Genomic DNA, 20948 nt, shown 5'->3' with positions numbered 1-20948 from the left:
GGGCCACAGCGGTAGCTGGGACTCGGGTGGAGATGGTGGAAAGCATTCTGATTCAGAGTGGTTTTGGAGATGGATCTGATATGAGCCGTTAATTCCTAGTGTTTAGACGGAGACTTTGGGTGAAGAGTGGTGCCATTTACTGAGACAGGGAACAGCAGGAGCCACAGATCTGGGAGAACGTCCTCGGCTATGGGATGGCCCAGCCTTTTGGGTCTTCCAGGAGACTTCGATGGTGGGAGTGGGTGGTCCAGGCAGATCTGGCTAAGCGCTCAGAAGCAGCTAACACATGATCCTTGAGATGTTGTAAAATGCTTGACCAAAAAGCACCCGTGAGCAATTCAGAGACAGCCCCACTGACTGCCAGTTACATTGGGAAACTCAGGTCCACCTTTTCTGGAGAGGAAACTCACAGACACATCTCTCCAGCAGTTAAATCCTGACACAGTGTGTGTTCCTCATTCCTCAGATAATTACTGACTGCTTCCTAAGTGTCCAATGCTATTCGAAACACTGGGTACACAGCAGTGATCAGATAGAGTTCCCTACCCTTATGGAGCTTATTTCTAGCGGGCAAGTCAATAAGTAATATATAGTGTGTTCAATTGTGGTAACTGCTATGGGGAAAAATAAAATAGAGAAAGGGGCTTGAGGTGTGAAGAGGGTGGGATCGCAATTTTAATTAGCATGGTTAGGAAGGCCTCACCAGTAATGTGATGTCTGAGCCACATGGGATGAGAGTCTAAGGGATGATAAATAACCAGGGCACCTTGGGCCTCTTGCAGTGACTGGTATAAAAAGGACTAATGAGGTAAGTTCTGATGGTCTCAAAGCAGACAATGGTGGTAAAGCTGCAATGTTGGAGCCAGACAGGCTGTATTAACCTAGGGTTTTTCAAGAGAAACAGAACCAATAGGATATATCCTACTTTATTTTTATCTATCTATCCGTACATGCTTGCGTGTGCGCGTGTGCAGGAAGAGATTTATTATAAGGTATCGACTCGCTTGATTATGGAAGCTGAGAGGGCCCACAATCTGCTGTCTGCAGACTGGAGACTAGGGAAAGCCAGATAGCCAATAGTATAGATCCCAGTCTAGGTCTGCAGGCCTGAAAACCAGGAGCGTTGAAGGCAGATCTCTGATGCAGCTCACGCAGTCAGGCAGAAAACAAAGTTGACTTTCCTCTGCCTTTTTGTTCCATTCAAGGGTCTCAAGGTATTGGATGAAGCCAAGACACACACTGGGGAGGGCTATCTGCTCTACTCAGTCTACAGATTCAAATGTTAATCTCTTCCAAAAACACCCTCACAGATACACCCAGAAGTAATGTTTGACCAGCTATCTGGGCATCTCGTGAGCCAGTCAAGTTGACATATAAAATTAGTTATCACACAGGAGTAGGGAAAAGGGGCTGTTGGGAGCACACGGATCTCTTGACTGCTCTCTGGACTCCTGAGGATGGTGGTACGGAGGGCTGGAGGAGGGCCCCTCACAAAGAACAAGGGTTCCTGTAGGGTGCTCTCTTGATTTCTGCTGATGGCAGCCTGAGAGGCTAGGGGAGGCATCTTTCTTGTGCAGAGGTCTGTGGAGAGAACTCAGAATGGGAATCCGAGTGAGAACTCTATTGTATTGGATGTTGTGAATTTTATTGTGTTGGGTGCAGGATATTTTCATATTCCTGTGACTATTTTTGAGCTTTGTTTTAGGATACAGTTAAGTTACTTGGAAACAGTTTGATCCTTTCAGGTCTTGCTTTTATGATTCATTAGAGGGCACTATCCAGTCTAGGGATAATCTCCACAACTGAGGCAAGGCCTTCTGGAATATTCTACCTGATGCCCCATGAATTATGAGTTTTCCCTGTGTGGCTTATGGAAGCAGGACTATTTCTGTCCCTAGATGTGCACTAGGAACTATTCCTTTAATCTTTTTGAATGCTTCCTTCTCTGATCTTTGGTGGTTCGGTCACACATATGTGCTCATCATAACCTGCTAAAAACTTGAGAGGGCCTCTATGTGGATCTCAGGGTCTTTCTCTCCGCGTAGCTCTCTCCTGTTTGGTACTTTTCCTGATGCATATTCTAGCTGTCTTCCTCTCCCAAATCAGGGAGTCTGCTGGACTTTGCTTGGGATCCCCCTGTCTGAGCTATGGCCTAGAAACTCTCAAGTAAGCTTGGGCAACTATAGGGCTCACCGTTTGTTTCTTGTATCTCTGGGACCACTGTCTTTCTTTGTCTCCTATCCATATCTTGAAAATTTTTGTTTCCTACATTTCGTCTTTTCTTAGTTGTTTCAGGCTGGAGGGTGTATCCAGTCCCAATTATTATGCCACTTGGGTCAAAAGTGGAGTCTCTCTCCATTTTATTTCCCTTTGTCTACAATGAGATTTGTGTTTGGAAGGTTCCTTAGAAATTACCCATAAGCTGTCAAAAGGCTCATGTCACTCTCCGTTAATCCAGATCACTTAAATAATAAGACAGCATTTGATTTAAGAAATAAAATAAACAGGGGCGCCTGGGTGGCTCAGTCGTTAAGTATCTGCCTTCGGCTCAGGTCATGGTCCCAGGGTCCTGGGATCGAGCCCCGCATCAGGCTCTCTGCTCAATGGGAAGCCTTCTTCTCCCTCTCCCACTCCCCCCTGCTTGTGTTCCCTCTCTCACTACATCTCTCTCTGTCAAATAAATAAATAAAATCTTAAAAAAAAAAAAAAAAAGAAATAAAATAAACAAACGAAAAATCTCACTTGACTCTTCTGGGAGCATGAGGAATTTTAATTTTTTTTTTTAGATTATTTATTTATTTATTTGAGAGAGAGAATGAGAGAGAGAGAGAGAGCACATGAGAGTGGGGAGGGTGAGAGGGAGAAGCAGACTCAGTGCCGAGCAGGGAGCCCGATGCGGGACTCGATCCCGGGACTCCAGGATCATGACTTGAGCTGAAGGCAGTCGCTCAACCAACTGAGCCACCCAGGCGCCCAACATGAGGAATTTTAAAAAGGGCACAACACTTGGCTACTGACCTCCAGAAACTCACACTCTCATGGAGCCATGGCTATACTAATGAATGGCTCTAGCAAGACTAACTACTCAGTCATCCAGACTGTTCGGAAGTTGATGTAGGACCTCTCCTTGTAGACTGTGGGGCTGAGAGAAGGGCAGGGTGGGGCCAGAAAGGGGCACACAACCAGCATGTTCATCCCAAAATTGGAGTTTTCAAAAGACTGATAAATGGCGAGGCATAAATTTATCTGTAATGCTTATCTTCAGAGATTTAGAGCAGGGGCTTGAAAGACACTAATACAGATGTAATCTTAGTTTCAAATAGTCCAAGGTGGCAGCTGGGTTTGGAGAATGTGAGATTAAAGTCTTCCTGGGGCCCCTGACAGCGCCATCAACATTCTTGCCCGTGGGCAGCTGCAGAGGTAGTGGTTAGGGTGGTTCACGGAGTGGCAGGTGGCAACTTGGAACATGTGTGGGTGTTCGGCTCTTAGGGAAGACAGCCTTGGGGTGAAATCCCAACATCACCATTTACTTTTTCTCTGAGCTGAGGCCCATCAGTAGTTCTCTCTCAACCTCAGTTCCCCCAGGCTATATTTTTCTATGACTGTTGAAATCACTACGTACTCAAGTAATACAGTTACATCAGTAATATCTCCCTTTTAGAAATCCCAATCAAACCATCTACCTTCTGTTAGCAGCCCTGTCCCACACTAGTATAGCATTGTTTAGCTTTCAGTGTTCTTATTAAAAAAAAAAAAAAATCTGGGTTTGGCAGGCTCAGGCATCTTAGCTGAATTTGTGTGTTCCACAATCTCTGCAAACTTTTCTTTGCAGACTTGGTTTGGGTTACTTCTAGTGATGGTGATTCTCATGTGTGACACTTCTGTCTATCTAATTCCACTTTGGGAGATGCCTGTCCCCAAAGACTGACTGGGCAGATCTTCATTATAGTGCTTGTCACATTGCTTTGGGAATTATTTGCTATTTTTAGTGACTGCTCCAGTAGAAGATGAAACCCTTAAAAGCTAGGACTAAATAGTATTCACCTTGATATTCCCGACACCTGCTATATTGAAGAAAAGGTAATAAGACCCCTTTGAATGAATGGACTAATGGAAGAGTAAATGGACATATCTGGTAAGGATACACCTGAAGTAGATCAGAGGCTGAAGACTAGCTAACTAAGAGCCCTATTGAGAAGAATAATTTAAGTGAGGCTAGTCAGAACCCAAAGAACACATAAGGCATCCTTTCTGGAAAGCAGCTCCGAAAAACGCAGATGGTAGCGTGAAAGGAGCATGGACTTCACTATCAGATTGACTTCGGTTCAAATCCTACCTCATCTGTGGTTAAATGTGGCACCTTGGACATGTTAAATCATCTGAGCATTCCTTGTATTTAAAAATAAAAAGGGAGAAATAATAATAATAGTAACAATAAAAACAACATAGTAATTATTAATGCTCTTTACCAAATATTTTTGGTTCTTCTTTGGGTACTTGGTGAGACTACACTTCCCTTCTCCCTTGATTTCAGGCCTGGTCATACAATTAACTTTGGCCAATGAAATATGGAAGCGTTTAAGCTAGTATAAGATTTGCTACTGTTTCTTCCTCTTACCCTAAAGGCTGGGAACTTTTCAGAGGTGACATCTTCATCTTCTAGGTCTCTGAGTGGATATGAAGTGTAACAGATCCCTCCACTGACCTAAAAAAACTAACCTTTTGTTGTTTTGAGCAACTAAGATTGGGGGGTTGTTTGCTACTACAGCTTAACCAAACTCAGTCTTACTGATAGAAATATTCATAGGTTGTTGAGATAAGTAAGTGAGATATTCTTAAAATGTCGGTGTCAGGGGCGCTCGGGTGGCTCAGTTGGTTAAATGTCTGCCTTTGGCTCAGGTCATGATCCTGGAGTGCTGAGATCGAGCCCCATGTCAGGCTCCCTGCTCAGCAGGGAGTCTGCTTCTCTCTCTCCCTCTGTTCCTCCTCCTGCTCATGCTCACTCTTTCTCTCAAACAAATAAATAAAATCTTTAAAAAAATAAAATGTGTCAATTTTTAAGTCTTTGTGGGCTCGATGTGGCTGAGTTGAAAATGTAAAAAAGTCACAAATTGTTTAGTTTGGATATGGGAATCTTTTTTGCTGAGGCAATAGCAGTGTGAAGTCTATCAATAAGAGAACTCTCAGCCTCAACAATTCTCAATTATTTGAGCTGCTTACAGCCTTATTGGGACGAATACACATGCACACGCACATGCACACATGCGCGCACACGCGCATATATTAAGTAAAGAGCAAGCCAGTATATACCAAAGAGTAGATTCCTAGTGCCAGCAATCAGCCTCCAGCAAGATCTAATTAGGTGTGAACTATGTGGCAAAGGGACCTAGTGCAGGGAGAGGCCAGTTGTAGCTGGAGGAAATGGGAAAGGAGTTGGAGTGAAGTCTTGAAGATGAGTAGGGCTACAAACAGATGGAGGATAGAGAAGACCGTGAGTTTCTAAAAACTGTAAGACACGTCTAAAACATCTAAGTCTTGCTCTTCTCATTGCAATCTTCTCATTAGAAGTTATATCTCCATATGAAAAGCTACATTTTTACCTTTCTTTCTAGGGAATATGTTATCACCAAAGCAGTTCTTGGCACATATGAGAGACTCACTAAATATTTGTTGGTTAAATGTATGAATTACCGGGCTTTATAGAAAGACCAGACCTGGGTTCAGATCTCAGCAGTCTTTCTTACTATGTGACCTTGTAAAGGCTACTTATCATCTCTATGGTTTCCTTTCCATACCAGAACATACTTTTATGTTGAGATGTATCACTGCTTCTCACGGTGGCTCCTCAGTGAAAAGACCAGGGCGAGCATCTTCTGTTGCAACACTGCTCTCCTGACGATCACAGTCCGACACCTTTCACAAAGTGGATGTGCATTCTTGGCGTGAAGGGAGTTTACTGAGATATCACTATCATAAAAATAGGCTGATAATATCATCATGCCTACAGCATCTTCCTTTTATTGGATATTTTCTTCAGGATCAGTTTCAAAATTTGGACTCACTGAGTCAAAGGCAATGAACATATCCAGGGAAAACTCAACATCTCAGAGGGGCGGTCCGGAGGCAGTCCCACCCAGCGGCAGGATGGAGCATAATTAGAAGAGCCCAGTTCAGCTGATGAACTTCGATTGGACGGAAAGTTCTGCTGGGGCTTGTCAGCAGATTCTGCTTTGCAAAGTGGTTTTCTGGTAAAAACTCTTTCCTAGTTCTAAATTAATCTAAATTAGTCTTTCATCCCGCCGCTCTCTCTCACCTCCCAAACCTTCCCCCATCACCTCTGGAGTTGCTTCAGTCCCAGATTAGCAAGCGATACCATCTGAGGGTGGTACAGCTAGCTGGGGTGTTGACTAATTATTTCCTGGGCGGTGTGTGGGCCCGTCCTCACTCCTCAGCTGCCAGAGTTCCTTTTGATATCTTTCTGCACTAAAGCTTTCCAGTGTGCTTATCAGGTAAATTATGGATACTGCTTCAAGTTCCAGCAAAAAAAGGTAAAATCCATAGTACTGCAACAAAGGATGGCATTTCCAAGAGTGAGACGTAAGCGCACAGGACTCTTCTTGAAACCAAATCATGCGTGCGTGCATGTGTGTACATGTGTGTTTCTCTCAGGGTTTTTACTTCCCAGAGTATTCAGGTCATTCACCAATATTTCGTGTCCAAAAGCATGATCTTCTCCTTTCTCGTATTTGATCTTTCCCAGAGTTCTCTAATTGGTGAGCAGTACCATCCATCCCTCCAGTTGGGCAAAGGCAGACACCTGGGAGCTATTCTTGATGCCTCCTTTTCCTTCAACACCTCCATCCTCTCCTCATTCCATCTATCCAATCTGTAGCATTTCATCTACTAACCCATCTCTGAATCAGGCCACGTTCTCTCTCTCCACTGCCACCACACTGGTTCAAACCACCGTCACCTCTCCCCCGGAACCCGTGGTAACTGGGGTCCCTATAACGTCTTGCGATAGAAGAGATGCGCAGCCCAGATCCCCTTCAAGGGAAGACTTATTGACCAGCTGTGGGGCGTGTTGACAGCAGACGGCCTCCCACTGTTCCCGCAGAGTCTGCCACAGCTTCCAACAGCCATCTCACCGGGGGTCATGCCTTTCCCAGGGCATCCCGTATAGGTGACCGGCCACAGTGGGAAGTGCGAATGCATGGTCCTTTTAGCCAGCTGTGGCACAACTTTGGTTGACGACACTGTAGAGCCCTCCAGTAGGTTGGCCGAGCCCTTGGCAGCAGAGGCTCTATCACGCTGTCTCCTCCTGGAGAACTCAGCCTGCAACACCCCTCATCCTGTCTCCACCCCGCATGCCGCAGCCATGGTGATGTGGGTGCGGTGTGAGTGAACGATAGCAGGTAACCTCCTCAGTACTGCTCTATTGCCTTAAGGCTAACGCCCCCAATCCTGAACATGGGTATGGGGGCCCTTCCTACTTGCTCTCTCATCTTGCACTCCTCCCTTGCTCTCCACTCTACAGCTCGGCCACACTGGCTCTGAAAGGTCCCTGGGGCTGCTGGAATCAAGTACCACAGGCCCGGTGCCTTACACAACAGAACCTCATTGTCTCACGGTCCTGCAGGCTGGACGTCCACAAACACGGCCCCCAAACCGTGAGGGAATCCTTCCTTGCCTCTGCCTAGCTTTTGGTGGTTTGCTGCCATTTTGGCACTCCTTGGCTTGCAGAGGCATCGCTCCAAGCTTCCATTAGTGCATGGCCTTCTCACTGGGTCTGTCTTCGCACGGCCACCTTCTAAGGACAGCAGTCACCTTGCATTCGGGGCTTTACCATACTTCAGGATGACCTCATCTTAACTGCCTGCCTCGGCCACAACCCTATTTCTTTCTTTTTTTTTTTCACAACCCTATTTCTAAACAAGGTCAAATTCTGAGGTACCCGGGCTTAGGACCTCAACATCTTTATTTATTTATTTAAATTTATTTTTTTTTAAGATTTTATTTATTTATTTGAGAGAGAGAATGAGAGAGAGCAAGCACATGAGAGGGGGGAGGGTCAGAGGGAGAAGCAGGCTCCCTGCCGAGCAGGGAGCCCGATGCGGGACTCGATCCCGGGACTCCAGGATCATGACCTGAGCCGAAGGCAGTCGCTTAACCAACTGAGCCACCCAGGCGCCCTCAACATCTTTTTTTATTTAATATATCTTTGTTGAGGGGACACGGTTTAATCCATAACAGTGGCATTCATTCAGTTCCTGAAAGAAGCCACACTCATCCTGCTTCAGGCCTTTTGTATATCCTGTCCACAGCCTCCTGTCTCCTACCCAAGCCTGTCATCCTCTTGATCCCAGTTGAAAACTCATTCTCCTTAGGCAGACTTTTCTATTTCACCTCCCCCTGCAAGCTAGGTCAGCTCTTTCCACTCACAGCACTTTGTATTTTTTTTCCCACAGCCTTTACGACTACTTGTAATTATACATGTGTTTGAGTAAATATCTTGACAATGGCTGGCTGCTCCACTAGCCCACAAACCCCATGAAAGGGGAGACTGTCTGTCTTGCACACTATGTATCTCCAACGCTGAGCATGGTGCCTACACATGGTAGGCACACCATACATATGTATGAAATCAGTGATTAGGTTTTCTCTCTCCTGCCAGTTTTAAGTCTCAGGTGTCCTTGTTTCCAGGAGATATGGTACTGGACCCACCCAGTTAAGACAACACCTTGCGAGGAAATGAGGAAGACGAAGAGAGTAAGTCCCAGCTAATGGTGCTTGAAGTTGACCCCTAAGATACTCCCGTGAAAGAGAGCATATTCCTAGCAGACAAAGCCTTCTTCCAGGGACCTGTTGCAAATCTGCTACCCAACATGGAAAATGGGCAAGAATTATATGACCCTGCTGAGTTGTGAACTTTCTTGAAACCAGGACCCTGCAGAAACCCAGGCTCCTGCCAGAAAGCTTAATGAATAACAAGGGGCAATATACTATTCCCTAAATTTTCCACCTAGAGGAGAGAGGGTGCTTCATTCATGCAGGTGACATTTGGAAAGGTAGAGCAGTGGAAACAGTCCAAGTACATGAAAATAGGAGGTTGAGGTTGGAGGAGGTGGAGAAGAAAGTTCCAATTAAGATGTTATTAAAATATATCTATTAAATAAAGGGTGACTGCCAGTCAGCTGATTATTTATTGAATAGAGGAGCGAGTAGTTCTTATTTGATGAGGCTCATTTCAGTTCTTTATGTGCTATGCTTTCTGAAGCTTCTTTTTTTTTTTTTTTTTTTTTTAAGATTTTATTTATTTGCAAGAGAGAGAATGAGAGACAGAGAGCATGAGAGGGAGGAGGGTCAGAGGGAGAAGCAGACTCCTTGCTGAGCAGGGAGCCCGATGCGGGACTCGATCCCGGGACTCCAGGATCATGACCTGAGCCGAAGGCAGTCGCTTAACCAACTGAGCCACCCAGGCGCCCCTCTGAAGCTTCTTTTTTTCCCCTTGAAGATACCCTTTGGGTGAGGTACTGTTCCCTCTTGTCTTTCCACTCAGTGGTTCTTATCTCCCTTTGTGGTCGGCTACAGCCACTGTCATCCCATCCTTGGTGGGTACCAAGATTTCTCAGGGACAAAGACATTTTCTAGTTGGAGGTATTCCCATCACACAGTCACACATCACACAGAGAAGCAGGTCTAAGAAGAATAATTCATATTTTGAATTCTTTAAAATTGTTCTTCTTTCTAACCTTCCCAAGTACATGACCTTTATCACAAAATGCCTCCAGAAGATTAATGTAAAAACGGAGAGAATGTAAAAAGAATTAACAAGGAAGTAATCAGCTCCAGCAATCACAATTTAGGCACCAGGACAATAGCTTTGCAACCAAGGCTACTATCTTGCGAGATGGTTTTCCAAATTCTTTTGTCTCTCTCCCTAGGTATCAGCATCTCAGAGAGTGCTTCCATGGGATGGAGAAGAGACTCTTGCCCTGATGGGAGCCAGCTGCACTCCGTGCAAGAAGAAATGGAGCAGAAGCAAAAGACAAGCCCTCCACTTTCTGGTCCAGGGAATAGCAGGAGACAGAAGGAGCCTGTGGAGGTAGCAGAACAAAGCTGTTGTTCCAGCCCGTTACCTCCTGGGGGACTTAGGAGAGCCATGTATTAGATAAGTCTAGGAGAGCCAAGAAGACTGGAGGCTCTTTTCTGCAACCTATTGAAGTGGGAGGAGGAGGCTAAATCCCAGGCTGTATACACTGAGCCGGCGGACCGAACTCTCACCCGATGGCCCAGCAGAGTCAGGGAGAGGCAGGCCCTGTGGCTCAACTTTCCCAAGTCATCTTTGTCCCCAGTGTGGTATAGACAGGTTTCAGAAATACCTGGGAGTCCAGTGGAGGAGTTTTCTAGAAGGATCACCATGGCAAGGATGAGGGATCCTGGTACTTAGGCTACTGAGGGAAACACTCAAGCCAAAGCCAAATGGGAGTCTCATCAGAGGAGTTTCCGATGTCTGAGAGAGCCAAGGTAAGGGGGAGTCAGTCAGAGGGTCTTGAAAGCCCTGACTAAGCTGAGTCCAAGGGAGGCGAGGGGGATGTGACAAGGAACAAAGACCCTGACTCTTCCCTATGGCCGTGAGGTTGCATAAACCACCACCACCTCTCATAGATACGTCTGGACACATCTTTGGGAACAAAAGAGACAGAGGAAGAATTTTATCTGAGGGACTGAGCAATTTTATCCCAAAGAGGTTAATCTAAATAAACTTTAATTTGAGGTTTAATATTGAGTTATGCTTAAATTTGAACACTTACCTTTTCTCTTTGCTAGCCAGTTGGCTGTGGGTTTGAAGCAGGAAAGGCCATTTTAGATATAAGAAAAATAAAGGATATTTTCTCTGTGCATCCAAGTTAGAGTGTAGAGTTAATATTCTGTTTCTGACACAAAGGAATAAAGGAACCATGAAATCACTTGTCAAAAATCTCAGCAATGTTTAAAAAACCAAGCAACCAGTTGCTGCAGGGTCAGATGGGTCACATTCCAAAAGCCCCCACCAATGGGGCTGACTGCAGTTTTCACAACTACAGAGAATATAAGAAGAAATTCAAGGAGTGACCGGGATGGTGGGTTCCTCTGGCAATTATTCTGTTCTCCTCTTTAGAGAGAGGAGCCCATACTCCACGCTCAGTCAGAACCACCGTCTAAGGAGTAGCTCAACTAGGCTACCCACAGCGGGAACCAGGTCACTTCCATGAACATGGGACCTGCTCATTCACTTCCCCTCCTTGGCAATATCGACCGGGGTTATATCAGCAAAATGGTTTGTTTAAAATGACTGAGCCCACTGTATGTGATAAACTATATACACATTACATTACAAAACTATTAACTTAAGCATATATTTATAGTAGGAAAACATAGTATACAATTAACACAACTACATGAGTCTGCTGTTCGCTACCTGTCCCTCCCCACAAGGACAAGCCACGGTGACTTTGTCAGTCTCTTCCTGTTTCTGTTCTATATTCCTTTATTGGGTTATCCTTGTTATTCCTCCATGGATTTCTTGCATGTTATGCTGGGCCCTGTTCTACCATGATCCTGTCTGGTTGCCAAGGGCATGTCCTCTCACTGTATGAGAACTGAGACAATCATAATCAGTGAGCTCTGTGCCCTTCCACCTGCAAAGTCTTCATCTTCTGTAACTCTGGCCAGCCCTGGTTTTGTTTCTATTTGTACAACACACTGATGTGTAAGCTATAGTTCTTACCTGGTCAGGTGCCTATTGCCAAAGGTCAGCGAATGTCCTCTTGCCATTGGTGCTGAACAGAGCCTTCTTTCAAACTCCTACTAGAAAGAGGAGAACTCCCAGGCGAGGTGCTTCCATTCCCCCACTCCATTACTCAGAAGTTTTTACTCTGAATAGCGTCTCTGTCCCACCGGTAAGTGTCCTGCCAGATACAGCATGGGGACTCAAAGTTGCCCACTTGTCCCTCAGTGTTTTCCTGCTTAGTCTATAATTCTCTCTGCATATGTAGATGAAGCCCATTCTTACCCTTTACACTTACCCACATGCTTGTTATTCGCAATGTTGAGCCCTTGAGAGTATCATTAGAAAACTCTGCAAGAGTACAGTCCAACTCGAGGGGAAATTCCTTGGGGACAGGGATGTTGCTTCCTACTTCCTTCAGTTCCCTCGGTGCCCAGCAAAAAAGTGACTACTTTGATCTGAGATCACTTCACATTCAATTAATATTTGATAGCTAACCAGTGTTTACCAAATGTTCCAACAGGCCTGAGCCTTTCTTATACATTATCTTATGTAGTCTTCACCACAACCTTGTGAATTACGGACTATCACGTATTCCAAAATACTGATTGAGAGAAGTCAAGCAACTTGCCCAATGACTCGGCTAGAAGGCGGTAATCCCGGAATTGGAACACAGTCTCCTCCTATTTCAGTGCTGTTTCCTACACTACACCTGTTTCTCCAGTGGTCATTCTAGGCTTAAAGAACAGGGGCCCCAAGTTCAGCAGACTTGACCACTCAAGAGAAAGTCCTTGATGAGGAGAAGAACTTGGTTTCATGGAGCAGGGCCTGGAGGCCTGGGCTCATGAGAGGCACCATCTCAGCAGGTTCCCAGGTGTTGGAGAACCATCCACAGAGTAGCATCTGATGCATGTGTAAGGGTCATCTGGGCTAATCTCACGGCTCCTGCCAGGGGTAGGATAGAGAGGGATGGGGGCTGGCCTGGTGGGGTCCTCTTACCCACAGGCCAAGGCTAAGGCTTTGGCATTAGCCCTTTCCATTAAGAGAATGATATAGAATTCAGTCTCCTACCACAAGGAGGTTGTAGTCGGGTGACAAGCCTGTCCTTGACCGTGATCTAGCAGAACCCTAGGAACCATCCCTTGAGCAAGCAACGGGGCTAACCAGGCTTAGCAGGAGTTGGCAGGGCTGAAGATAGCTAGGACCCAAGTAGCTCTCTCCTCTCCCCCTGGAATACGAGCTCCATGAGAGCTGGGACCTTGAATGTCTTGTTCACAGCTGTGCCTGAGTGAACTGGCAGAATCCAGAGCGGGTTGTGACCTCTCTCGGATGTGCACGGGGGCCAGGCCTGGCCCGACAGCGGGACCTGCCTCAGGCAGCTTGTGGCTGGGAGGCCCGACCTTGGTGTGGCTTCTGCCTCTCCAGCTCGGGTCAGGGTGGCTGGTAAGCAGAAAGGCCTGGGAGCCAGGGAGAGAGCCATCGTTCTGAGGCTATAGAGAGTTGCTCCTACTCAAACTAAGAACAACTCAGCAACCCCACAGACCTGTCTGGAACTATGCCTGGCATATAGTAGGTACCCAATAGATATTGTTAAAAGGCATGATTGGATGGTTGCGCAAAAGAACCAAGAGGCATGGTGTGTCTTGTGTTTACAAAACCCCATCTGCAAGGGATACTTACACACAGGCCTTCTTTTTAAAAAGGCCTCCCCTTATGCCTTGCCAGTCCCAATTCTTTCTTCAACACATACTGTTTCCTGAAAAAACATCTCTGAATGATCTCTAAGCATTGGCCTTATGCTGGCACCTTCTTTTCCAAAGGCAAGAAAAACTGGTCTATCAAGTTTCTTAGTTTGAGTAGGAGCAACTCTCTATAGCCTCAGAACGATGGCTCTCTCCCCAGCTCCCAGGCCTTTCTGCTTACCAGCCACCCAGACCCGAGCTGGAGAGGCAGAAGCCACACCAAGGTCAGGCCTCCCAGCCACAAGCTGCCTGAGGCAGGTCCCGCTGTCGGGCCAGGCCTGGCCCCCGTGCACATCCGAGAGAGGTCACAACCCGCTCTGGATTCTGCCATTCTCATACATTCTCCTTCATGATCCTTTGTCTGAGGGAGTCTATAGTAGGTGGTCAAGAGTCTCCCCGGATATTTGAGCACAGCAAAGTCTCTTTTACTTGGCTAAGCCTGTTTTCTTATTTATAAAATTAGAATAACAATAGTATTTGCCTTAGAGGCTCTTAGGAGAACTAAATAGGAGAATATATATAAAGTGTTTAGTACAGTGCCTGGCACATAGTAAGAGCTCAATAAATGATAGCCATTATTATTCCTGTTTGGCATGGTTTGTTTGGGTGCTTTCATTGTAACAAACAAGCACAATCCACAATCTGAAATAAATGGAAAAGCTCACTCATCCTTACTGAAGTACACAACAAAACTGTGTCAGGCCCTAGATGGGTCTAGATGGGACTGGGAAGAAAGATGGGACTCAGGACACCTGAGCTGAGTCTTTAAGTTCTCTGGTCTTCACTTATGTTGATCCCTGGAATGAATCACACATACTGTCGGTTTGCCTGTCTCACTTTTAGTCTCTAAAACTCAGTCAAATGTAACCTCCAAGATGCTTTCCCTGCCTGCATGCATCCCAGGCTGGATTCCTCTGGAGACAAATTTTCAGACTAGCCTGGAGGAAATTTATAAGGCAGTGCTCTTGGGATTGATACCTGTGGAAGGGAGGAGGAGGAAGCAAATTGGGTAGAGGGAGAGGTTGAGCAGCAATGCAGTCCCAACAGAAGCCTCAGCGACCCCACAGACCTGTCCCAAATTGCAGCGAGGGGGCCAAGCCTTTGTGTTCCCAAGTTGGATCAGTCGTTGGGTGCAAGCTGCCTCTGGAAGGTGAAACCTTGGGCAAGATAGTTTCCTTCAGCCAAGATAATTCCCAAAGAGGGCTGTCAGCTGAAGGTGATCTTCTGGAAGACCGTACAGCTGGGGGGGATGAGTCCTTCCTTCCTGAAAGGGGTTTTGATTGTACAACATAGCACCCACCAACATCCTCCAACCTAGATATATCGGTAATGAAGAGATGTCAATTTCCATCTGCTTGACTCCTATCTCTCAACTGGTATATTACACGGGTGAGAAAAGAGGAAAGGAATTTATTAGGCTCCTGAACTCTCGACCCCATTACAATCTGTATTATCCAGATTGGGAGGGTCTCCTAGTTCACAGCTCTGAGTCCTTTCTTAATTGCTAAGCATTTCTGCCGTCAAGGCTAGAAGTCAACAAATGTAGAGGAATTTATGATAAATGAAGTGAGTCAAAAAATGCAAACTAGTAATTATGGAACAAGGGACGGGGGGAGTAGTCAGGGATTGAGTTTATCTCCAGATTGGCCTAGGTCTAGTTTAAGGCAATTTTTGATGTTTCTGTGGCTTTTTTGAAGAGGGCGGGTGTAAGTGGATTACAGTCTCACCTGAAAGAGCAGGGTGTTGTTTCCTGGAGCAGTCAAGTGGATCCACCGCCGTGATCCGCTGGCACCATCTCTCCTAACAAAATGTAGCTGGCGGTTCTGCTGTCTGTCGGTGTGTTCCGACAAGGTGAAACCTGAGACATGTTGAGCATAAATGCCTATTTGAATGAGTTCTGGGATCACACAGTGGATTTGCAAACATGTCTTCAATTAAAGGCTACTCTCAGGAAATTACATTGCCTTTCCACCCTAGAAAGAAAATACCCCCAAATCCAACTCCAAACCAAGAACTGAACTTATATTTTAGGCTTATAAGAGATTTTTATCAAAGGTTTCTGAGTCCCCAGGATATTTTTCAGATTTCTCATTATGCCCATTAAAAACTTCTATGAATTTTAAGAATTATAAGTAAATCCTAAACTCCTTTTCGTAGGTTTGTTTATGGTAATGATACAGGTGAAGCAATTCTGATGCTATTGGATATGTATTGTGAGATTGAGAAGTGAGAACACATTGCTGTTGAGATCCAGGGTTTTCACTACAAAAGAAAGAACATACAAATACAGATGGATATGAGTATGAGGGGATGGATGCACTAATTAACTAGATGCTGGAAATCCTTTCCTGATATATATCAAATCACCATATTGTACGCTTTAAATATCTCACAATTTAGTCAATTAAGCCTTGATAAAGCTAAGAGAGAAGGATTGGGGTGTATCTCAAGGACACAGGAGCCAGAGAAGAGGAACTCCCACTGGCTAAATCAGTTAAGTACAGTAATGAATAATAAAGCATTGGAAAACATAGGAATTCATATGTTCTGCCCTTTAATGAACAGATACATAAATAAATGGAGAAGGGAGAGCTCTTGCTGGAGAACCAGCTGGTAAATACAGAGGGAGGGCTGTAGCTGGAAAATGCTCACTTTGCAACTGCCCAAGATAAAAATAGGATTAGGCCAAGAACCAATAATGGAAGCAAAATCTTGGGGAAATTTTGACTAAGAGCAGAATATTTGAGCTATCTTAAAGTGTTTTCCCCACAGATGTTCATTAGTTGCAAGGAAGAAAAAATAGTAATTATAGAGTGGAGAATTGAACAACACCTCCACCAGATGATGAAAGTTAACATCACCAAGAGGGACAGATGGACAGACATCATGAGAAGGACATGGTACCACCTATGCAGTGTCCTGGCCAACCATGGGCAACCGCAGTCTCATCATGAGGAAACATCAGATAAACCTAACATGAAGGCTGTCCTAGTAACACCAAGGGGAGAGGGTTTGAATTCTTCCAAAATGCCAATATCATAAACAACAAAGAAAAGCTATGGATAAAGACCAAAGACAGACGATAACAAGCATGAGGGAAGATGTGCAGACAATGGAACACTCCTTCACAGTTGGTGAAATGTAAAATGGAGCAGCTGCTTTGGACAAGAGCCTGGCGGTCCCTCAGATTTTAAATGTTGAGTTACGGTGTCACCAAGTAACCCTTTCTACATGTATAACCGAAAGAAATGAAAACATATGTCCATATAAAAACTTGTGCATGAACGTCAATAACAGCATTATTCATAATAGCCAAAAAGTGAATAATAGGTGAACATCCATGAACTAATGAACAGATATACAAAAAGGGGTATAACCATACAATGAGAAAGAATGAAGACACATGTGGTCACATGGATGACCCTTGAAAACATTATGTCAAGGGAAAGAAACAGGTCCTAAAAGCCCACATGCCATATGATTCCATTTACATGAAATGTCCAGAACAGGCAAATCTCTAGGGACAGAAGGTGCATTGGTGGTTGCCTAGGACTAGGGGAGAAGTGGGGGTGATGGCTAACAGGTGAAGGGTTTATTTGGGGACAATAAAAATGTCTTAACTTAGGTTGTGGTGATGGTTGCATGATTCTGGGAATATGCTAAAAACAATTGAATTGTATGCTTTCAATGGATGAATTTTATAGTATGTGAATTATATCTCAATAAAAATGGTTTTAAAAGTTTGGTGGGTTTTTTTTTTTACATTTAAGATAAAATTATCTGGGTAGCAGCAAACTTTAGTAGTATGATTTATCTCTATAAAGAGCAAATTTTAAAAATAAAGAAATAAAACACACACAAGAATGGATTGAGAAGCATGGAGGCCATTTGTGAACTTGTCAGGAGCAGCTCTGGTGGAGAGATACAGGCAGAAAGCAGAATGGACTGGGTCAGGAGAACAGGAAGTGAGGAAGCAGACAGAGCACAGTGCAGGGCACACAATTCTTTCAAGGAGCTTCCATGTGGAAGGAAGTTGAGGGATGGCATGAGCGCTACAAAGGCATGTGGGGCTGGAGCATTGAGTGCTGATGGGAAGGGTCTGCTGGGACAGCCCCAGTGGGAGTAGCAGGAACTGAAAGAAGATAATCCATACAGCATACATACAGATCCAAGAGAAGTTATAGGACCCAGAATCCATGTGATACTGAGAAGCACACTTTCTCCATTGAAGAGGAAAAAGAACAGGCTAGAGGCTGGTATAGACAGGTCTGTGGCGTGGCCGTGGTAAGATGAGGAAGTTCCTAACGGCTGGCTTCTAACTGTGGAGAAGGAGAGAGGATGGGAGATTTGAGGAGATTTTATATCCCAAGTCAGTTCCATAGGAGCTGTGTGATCTTGGCAAATGTAGTGAGCATCTCTGAGCCGTTTTCCTCCTTTGTAAAGTAAATAATACCTTGGAGTGTCCTTGTGAGGATAAATTGAGATAACTGATAAAACATAGAACAAAGTGACTTTCACACATTTTGTCCTTGCTCCGTTTGCTACCACGACCAAGTCCAAGCAGAAATGAGTTTCTTAAAGGCAACCATCTTGTTTTATTAACCCTCATGTTGCTGCTCCCTCTGACAATTCCTGGCACATTGAGTAGATGCTCAGTACGTATTTGCTTTCTACCTTCACATCGAATTCTTCTCCACCAAGTAGCTGTCAGGCTAGGGATTTTCACCAGTGTCCTTTCCCTACTCCTCAAGGTACACTGGAAGGGGGTGGAGAAGTTCCTGAAGCTGAGAGAGGTCAAGTCATGCAGCCACTAATGATAAAGGTGAACCTCCAAGCCAACCCTTCATTGCGACATCGGTGTCTTCCCATTATCCCCCAGCTACCTCGTTTTGCTTTTGTCTTTTGTGTGGTTTTCCCCTCCCCGCAGGCTGGTTTCTAAGCCAGTCTCTGAGATACTGCATAGAGAACTGGGGGTAAGCCTCATGAGGGTGTGAAGCCTGGTGGTCTGCTCGCCTCTTCTAACTGCTCCCCCAACCAGCATTGCCCTCCTTCTTCCCCCACTGCCTACCCCCGGGCCTGACGAAAGTGTCTAGCACTATGGTGAGAAGGTGTGTCAAGACTTCGTTCTAGTTATTTTCAAGACCCCAATATATAAAGAGAATAAATGATCATCCTAAAGGCTAGTAAATGATCACTGAGCAAGCGAAGTTCACCCTCCAGTTTGGGCGTGATTGAAAAGGCCCCAGAGAGCTGAGTTGCCCAAATTGACTGCAGCCAGAAAAGGAAGAGTAGCAAGATCAAGGGAAAAACTGAATCTTTTGCTTTATATGTTCTGCCCTTTTTTAATTTCTTAACATTTTAATGAAAAATTTTGAACATACAATTACAGTGGTATAATTGTATAATGACCTAGTAGAAAAACCAGTGTAATGAATCCATGTACCCAGCAATTAGCAAGATTTTGCTGCATTGGCTGCATCTATCTTTTTTTAATGCAATTCCTGACTCCCTGTTATTTCACTCCCCACCCCAGTATGCAGTTTTTTAATTTTTAATTTTAATTTTAATTTTTTTTACCTAGACACAGGACCATTTTTACACCAGCAAGCTTGATAATCTCCTGATATCACCTAACACCAAATCTGTATTCAAATTTCTCTGTCTTGCTTTTTTTCTTTCTTGATTTTTTTTTTTTTTTTAACAATTGGTATATTTGAATCACAATTCCAAACCCACACGCTGCATTTGGCCGTTATGTCTCTTAAACCTTTTTAAGCTAGGGAGTTTCTCTTTCCCAAGTGTCTCCTTGATTTTTGATACCAACGCCTTGAGAGAACTAGATCCACTGTCCTAAGAATGTCCCTCCCATTCTTAGTCTGTTTCCTTGTGATGAAATTTAACTTGCTCACTCCCTGCACCTAACCCTCTCACTCCACCCCACTTCCGAACTAGAAGTTGGCACTAAACATTTGACTCCTTTGGGTTTTTGGTGATGATTCTTTGAGATGGTGCTGTGTGTTTCACATCGTACCGTATCAGGAGGCAACAGTGCTGACCGTCCCGCTCTTGCCCATGCTGAGGTTGATCAGTGGATTCAGGTGGTTGGCCTGTCCTTTTCTGGGGAATAGCGACCACAAAACTCATTGCCAAAAGTCTAATCAGGAGTATTCTTTAGGAGTGCCTGGGTGGTGCCGATCGTTGGGCATCCGATTCTTGGTTTCTGCTCAGGTAGTGATCTCAGGGTCGTGAAATTGAGCCCCGCCTCGGGTTCTGCACTCAGCGTGGAGTCTGCTTGAGATTCTCTCTCTCCCTCTCCCTCTGTCCCTCCTTCTGGTTCTCTCTCTCTCTCTCTCTCAAAATAAATAAATAAATCTCAAAAAAAAGAGTATTCTTTAATGCATTTAGGAACCATTACCTGAGTCCCAACTGTGTACCAAGCCACTCCATTGAGGAGATACAGAAATAAATTAGAAAAAATTCCCCTCCCCCCTCAACTGAGAAAACTCACTGGGATGAGGGAAACAAAATGTGAACTTCCCTGGCCTCACCCCATGAATGGCTTCTTCCTCTGTAAGCCTATAAACACTTACAAAACACAGCCTGGGGGCCAGCAAGCACTAACATTGTCTTCTAAGACATCATCTTGCTTGAAGCCTGCATGCTTCCCAGACTCCTGGTCATGATGAGCTTCTTTGTTCTCCCTACGGGAACTGGGAGATGTCTCTAAGAGCCACAAGGTGCCCAGGCCACCCTAGTTGAATCCTGAAAAGTTTGACTTCAAAACTCAATTGGCAATTGGGTTTTTTGCTCTGTGTGTCAGATTTTTAAAAGTAAACAATTTCACCTCCCATGGAGTGAAAAGATCTTGAGTGCAGTTGCTTTAAAATGTGTATGTCGTAAGTGTCACGAAGCTGCTCGGGAATAGGGAGACTTAAGTCTGTACTTGGCAAAATGAGAATTTTAGAATTGGGTCAACTCAGCTTTTATGTGCTGTCCAAGTGCCTCGCCCTTCCACGGCTCTCACTCTCCTCAAAGCCCTCAACAAGACTTCTCTGCTGGAATTCAAGAGTAGTTTGTATTCTGCTCTTGGGTGGGGAAAAACGAAAACCGGGAGTCCAACTCGCTGCTTAGTGCCCATAGCTCAGAGAAAGTCTGTCGAGTGTATTCTGGGGTTCTGCATCCATTAAAAGAGGCTCTGCTGAGTCACCTGGGGCCAGGTACACTTCCTGAGTGAAGAGAGTGGGAGCAGCTGAAGGCTTCTTTGTTTCCACGGCAGCGTGAACACTCTACTCGGGGCCACTTTTTTCTCTGAGTATTTTTATTATGGACACATACACCTTTAAAACGTGATGAGAGCACCCTTTATTGCAAAAACTCCCTCTGTTTGCATTTCTAGCAACGTTTCCTAGCCAGCTCTGGAGCTGGAACAAATTCTT

The 20948-nt window shown here is 44.9% G+C and overlaps 1 long non-coding RNA gene across 1 annotated transcript in view; it reads right to left on the bottom strand.

Moving 5' to 3' along the window:
* Positions 1-10150: 10150 nt before the first annotated feature.
* The window catches only part of LOC135362394 (uncharacterized), a 52048-nt gene continuing 41250 nt past the window's right edge, over positions 10151-20948 (bottom strand). The window contains exons 6-9 of the long non-coding RNA XR_010407019.1: positions 15240-15370; positions 11771-11951; positions 10815-10937; positions 10151-10513 (exon numbers count right to left, since the gene is read on the bottom strand). This is a non-coding gene — a long non-coding RNA (uncharacterized LOC135362394). The remainder of the gene's footprint in view (positions 10514-10814; positions 10938-11770; positions 11952-15239; positions 15371-20948) is intronic.

This window comes from Mirounga angustirostris, unplaced genomic scaffold (assembly GCF_029215605.1).
Source record: "Mirounga angustirostris isolate CCGP_5_RB_7025 unplaced genomic scaffold, mMirAng1.0.hap1 SCAF_13, whole genome shotgun sequence".
Taxonomy (NCBI): domain Eukaryota; kingdom Metazoa; phylum Chordata; class Mammalia; order Carnivora; family Phocidae; genus Mirounga; species Mirounga angustirostris.
This window is presented reverse-complemented; position numbering and strand designations above follow the sequence as displayed.